The 6,082-nt window shown below is 40.5% G+C and overlaps 1 protein-coding gene across 1 annotated transcript in view; it reads left to right on the forward strand.

Moving 5' to 3' along the window:
- The window catches only part of atp8a2 (ATPase phospholipid transporting 8A2), a gene marked incomplete at both ends in the record, with an annotated part of 49,711 nt that overhangs the window by 30,932 nt on the left and 12,697 nt on the right, over nucleotides 1–6,082 (forward strand). The window lies entirely within an intron of this gene.

Genomic DNA, 6,082 nt, shown 5'->3' on the forward strand with positions numbered 1-6,082 from the left:
CCAAAATTTGACATAAGTCATACATTGCTTACTAACATGCATATAAGTCGCATACTAGCCCTTTATTAGTAAATATTAAGCACATATTAAAACCTTATGTAGGAAAAATCTTAATTCACTTCATAATAGAGGTACAATAAGGTTTTAATAGGTGTTTAATAATTACCAATAAAGGGCTAGTATGCGACTTATATATGTTGTATATGTCCCTAATCTAAAGTGTTACCAGATATGTTTCCCCCCTCAAACTGAGTCCTAGACTCGTAGTCCACCTGAAGGAAGATCCGTTCCACGTCTCGTCCACATCACCACATCTGTCATCGGCTTCTCCGAGCACAGGAAGCCACTATGCACTATCTCTGTTGTGTGACAGCACAACAATATTTGGTGTTTATCTTATTGCGAGAGCAGGAGTGTGTTAAAGTGAATAAAGGGAGGGGCGGAGGATGTTTATTGTACTTCATGTAAGAGATGGGCAATCTGGATAGAGGAGAAGGGGTGGCTGAGCCATGTGGAGGCGATGAGTGAGTGTGTAATGCGATCTCCTTTTGGTGCTCCTCTGCATCAAAACAAACCCCAGCAGCGTTGCCTGCTGGGTAAACGGTTTGTGAGCAGTGTGGAGCTGTGACAAGTGCCATCTGTCGCCGTCAGAGCTGATGCCACACACAGACCGACACCACACTTATCTCCCTCTGTTTATTCTACACCCAAGCATGTGATCATACGTGCACGCTGTTTACCCACAATGCTGTGCCACAAACACCCACCCCCCAAATGAGCCTGATAGTTCTGAATATACATGACATTTAACTTTCCCACAATCCCCTTCTTCCCCCTGTCAGGCTGCCCGCAGTACAACTCTTGAACAAACATCATCACTCTTCTGCTCATTAATCATCTGTGTACACACACACACACACACACACACACACACACACACGAGTGTATCAACTTGCATGCATCATTGTTCTGGCATGTTTCATAGTTTGTAATAGTTATTTTAAATAACCAGGATTCCCACTGGTAAACACCATGTGTGTGTTTGTGGTTTCTTTTAGTGGCGTGTGAGTGTGTGTGTGTGTGTGTGTGTAGCAGAGGATGTGGGTGTTTGCACAGATGCACACGGTGATAATTAAACGGTGTATTAAATCTCACTGGTGACAGAATGTGCACCTTAGATATGAGAGTTTGTCTTTCTCCACCTCCTTTCCACTCTGCGCTCTCTGCTCATCCCTTATTCTCCCTCTCTTTGTACCTTTTCCTCATTTATCTTACTTAGTCCTTTCTTTGTGTATACTTTACTCCCTGCTTATATACATTTGATCTAATGGCTGCAGCAGTTGTGGCCTGGAGAGGATCAGCGTTTGTGTCTCCTTGTCTTCCTTTTGTATTCTATGATTTATCTACAAATGCAATGAACGGCTGTGTCTGTCTGTGTGTGTGTGTGTGTGTGTTAATTTGTATACCTGTCCAACGCGTCACATGACAGGCTTCAAACTTCGTTTGGATGAGAAATAGGAAAGATATTGATAGAAATATGTACTTTAAACATCCTCACTGTGTATTCTACTGCACTTAAAATCAAGCATAAACACAAAAAAACATGTTGAATAGGCACTACACCCCGCCAAATTACAAACAAATGCCCTAAATTAACAAATAACAAATTAACAACGCGTATCGCAGAAGACACATTTGTGCAAGGGTGCGTCACATTATTGTGATTTCACGGCGGTTTGTGCTATCGGAATTATTACAGTGCTTTACTCGCGTTGTTGCAGGAAGCGGGCGAATCAGCGTCTTGATTTTTTGGACATTGAGACAGAAACTTGCAATTTTTTTATTTTAAAGGTTTTGTATACTGTTCAAATGTCACATTTAACACGCAAAATCTGGTGTTTTTGTACAACTACAGTGTTTTTTGTTGATTTTAGTTTTTAAATGGTTAATATACTATTTTAACATGCAGTAAATTGTAAATAATGCCAAATATTGGAAGTTATTCTGGAAAAATACTCGCAGGATTATTTTCTGGCCTTATATATTCAAATTCTATTTATTTACATGCATTCCTGAACAGAAAAATTAGCTTTAGTGGTTAAAGTTGATTAATTTCTCACTGAAGCCCAGTGAGCTGGCTTAAATTTGGGTATAAAAAGGTGAATTCAGTTTGTTATTTGCCAAATAAATAACAATAAAATGTGTCTTATTTAGTATTCTACATATATATCTCACCATTATATATAGAGAGTGAGAGTTTGTTCTCATGCATTCGATGGTAAAAGTATGCAGCAATCAAGAGAAGGTGACCTGTGATATCTCAAAGTGCCTCCATGCCCTGCCCGTTTTCTTTCTTGTTTTCTTTTTTTTCTTTTTTATCCAAATATAAACCTGATGATAAAATTCCACACAGCCGGAGCTCTGTGAGCGTGGTTTTACAAAAGTATGTGTGTGTGTGTGTGTGTGTGTGTGTGTGTGTTTCCGCCCTCTTCGGGCTCAGATGCACATGGAAAACAAACATTTAGTTTGGAGCTTGAATAAAAAAAATGCTTTGCTAATGAGATCTGTCATAATGAAAGTGGGGCAATCATAGAATTAAGCTCCAGTTTCAAGTCTCCAAAAATAGGTAGTTTAGTTTAGCGTGAGAACGACTAAAGGCATTTTTTTCCCCATTTGGCCTCGTGTTTGTTCTTTTTGAGAAAGTGTTAACAGATCATAGTGGACCCAGCTGTTTCTTTTCATCTTTAGACAGCGCTCTACAGTTGGGTCTGGACTCGCTGGATTTAGTCAGAGCTAACTAGTGTTTGCACTTTAGTTACCTTTCTTTAATCCTCCACAGACTTAGCCTGGTTATAATCCCGCGGTTGTCTTAGCCGCCGCCGCGAAGGCTTTGACTGGACCTGCTGTGACAAGTCACTGTGTGTGTGTGTGTGTGTGTGTAACGCTGCTGAATGTTTGCATTCACTTCCCATGTTGTTGACCCATAACTTACAGTCCGCAATTGTCCGCTCACGCCGTTTAATTTCCAGCTTCAAAACCCACATGAAAAACACGACTTCATGCATTAACATCAGTGTCATTTAATACACTAGCGTTCAAAAGTTTGGGGTCACAGGAAAAGCACTTTTTTTCCAATGAATATAACATTAAATCAATCAGAAATACACTCTATACATTGTTAACGTGGTACACCAGGCAGCGTGTCTGATGGCTATTTTGCGGCTAACTTAGCGAACCTGTTTACAACGGTAAGCTAGCGAGACTGCAATTAGCATTAGCGTAGGGATAACATAATACAAACACTGTGCAACCTCATTAGGCACAACGCAATTTTTAAAATTTTCGATTAGCATTAACTGTTTTGTGACTGTTAGCCACCACTAAAGGAATACGTACTTTCCTACGGGCACTGCACTAGTAACATTAAATGAATCAGATATACACTCTATATATTGTTAATGTGGTACACCAGGCAGCTTGTCTGACGGCTATTTAGCGGCTAACTTGGCGAACCTTTTCCATTTCCAATGGTAAGCTAGCGAGGCGACGATTAGCATTAGTGTAGGGCTAACATAATACAAACACTGTGCAACCTCATTAGGCACAACGCACATTTTGTAATTTTCGATTAGTATTAGCGTAGCTAGCTGTTTTGTGACTGTTAGCCACTATTCTAGCTGCAAACTAATAATGTTCTCATGGTATATTGTGTTTGCTAATTGCGTTAGAAGGCTGTTGGATGATAGGAAAACCCTTGAAAGCCCTTGTGCAATTATGTTTGCACAGCTGAAAACAGTTTTGCTGGTTCTTTATTTTGTATAAAAAGCATTATTTCTAATCTTGTCAATACCTTGACTATATTTTCTATTCATTTTGCAACTCTTTTGATGAATAAAAGTCTGACTTTTAATGCAAAACACACACAAAATTGTATAGGTGACCCCAAACTTATGAACTGTAGTGTATATGGGAATTGTCCGCTCGCACCGTTTCATTTCCGGCCTCAAAACCCCACATAAGAAACACGACTTCATGCATTAACACCTGTGTCGTTCTCACTGTTTTTAATACGTCACATGTCATTTTTCACCTAAGTGCTGTTTACCTTATATTCCACTGCTCTGTGATGGAGTGACGACAAGGAGAGAAGGGGGGAAAAAAATGAGTTTGCACAGCATGTTCTTACACACACTTCACATTCTCACGTGCATGCGTACGCGTGTTTTAGCCCACTGTAAAAACACTTCACACACACACACGCACATATATATATATACATATATATCTATATATATAGATATATATATATATATATATCTATATATATACACACACACACACACACAGAGCCCCCTTTGTGTCTCTGAGCTCTGACAACCTGTAATCTCCTTTTAATCCTTTCATTATGTTTTTGTTTTCCTTTCCCCTGTTTGGGGAAAAAAAAGGTGAATGCAAACAGGAATTCCGCCGCACAAAGGAAAACACACAGCCTCAGGCTGAGAAAACAAGAGCGGGGAATTTTTCTGTCTGTTGGGGAAGAGGAGGAAGAAGAAGAAGAAGAAGAAGAGCGACTGATTTTGTTGACGGGATTGTGTTGCGTACATGCGCTCGTACACGCATCAGCTCGGGCCGCATCTGCTCGCCATGTTTTTCCGTGTGTGGATTCTTTGACGGGGAAGGGTTCACAGCTCCGCGGGTCACTCCACTCTCGCTCAGGCGTTAAAAAAAACACTATGTGGATTATTAAACGGCTCCAAATTCTTCGTCTGAAGTTTAGTCTCCTGAGCTGATTGCTCCCTGTTTCCATAAACACGTTATATTAGATATGTGCGTCAGTCCTTGCTTATCATGTGTGTACAGTAAGCACTGAGAGTTAATGAGAGGATAATACTTATTATACTTTCATGTGTGCTCTGGCGTTTGCCCTCTCTCTGACTGAAAACATGGCTGCTGCCAGTTCGACATATTTTAGCCACTTGACAAAAGGCTAAAATAACACTTTTGAACTTTACTGTTGGAGGCGGCAGAGGATCAACAACTCCTGTGTGTGCCATGATGGAAAAAGTAGAGGTTCACAAAGAGACACGACATTCAGTTTCCAGTTGAAAAAGACTGTTTAATGTTGAGAAAATAGGGCAAAGAGATATTATAGAGTTCAACAGGTGCACGTATGTCAGAATAACGACACTCTCACTCTTGTTTAGTCCGTACGCTATCAGAAAATGTGTTAAAACTAGTGCTGTCAAACGTTAACGCGTCAACAGCGTTTAACGCTAACATATGACGCGTTTCCATGACCGGAAAAAGCACTACAATCTTTATCCCAAAAAATGTGTTTTAATGATTGAAAAAGACAGATTAATCGATTAGCAAAATATTTGACGATTAATTTAGTCATCGATTAATCGTCAAATAATCGCTGCAGCCCTAATAATAATGTACATTCACGCATTTTGCCACATATATTGTTATTCAACCATGTTTATGCTCTGCAACGTTGCTTAAATAGCTCTCTTATTTAAGTATGTTGTAAAAAATGTGTGTGTGTGTGTGTGTTGGACTGCTAGCTTGTAGCTTGTAGCGTGCCTGCTCCTCCACATGGAATTCATTAGGACTTGATGTTTATTTTCTCTATTAATTCCTGTTCCTCTATTATCAAGAACTCCTCATCCAAACTGCCACACACACACACACACACACACACACACACACACACACACACACACACACACACACACACACACACACACAGTTAGACATCAGTTCATTTACTGCAACATTCATCCATCTTTTCTCTCTTCGTCCCATGTTTTCCCTCCTCCCCTCCTCAGAGGAAGTCGTGGCAGCGGCGCGTTGTCGTGTCGCGGCGATTAGAGCGACGGTGAACTTTACATTGGCGTTGATAATTGTTTACACAGAAGCACATTCTTTTCTCCGCAGATGAAAGGAGCCCGAGCAGGCAGCACCACCACCACCATATGTCTTCCATTTATCGCCAGCGGGTTTTTTAACCTTTCAACAAATTGGGTTTGGTGTGTTGGGCTCTCAGCACCGCAGAGGCCACGCTCAAGCCCACAAAACA

The sequence above is a fragment of the Microchirus variegatus genome (assembly GCF_963457635.1).
Source record: "Microchirus variegatus genome assembly, chromosome: 15".
NCBI classification, from domain to species: Eukaryota; Metazoa; Chordata; class Actinopteri; order Pleuronectiformes; family Soleidae; genus Microchirus; species Microchirus variegatus.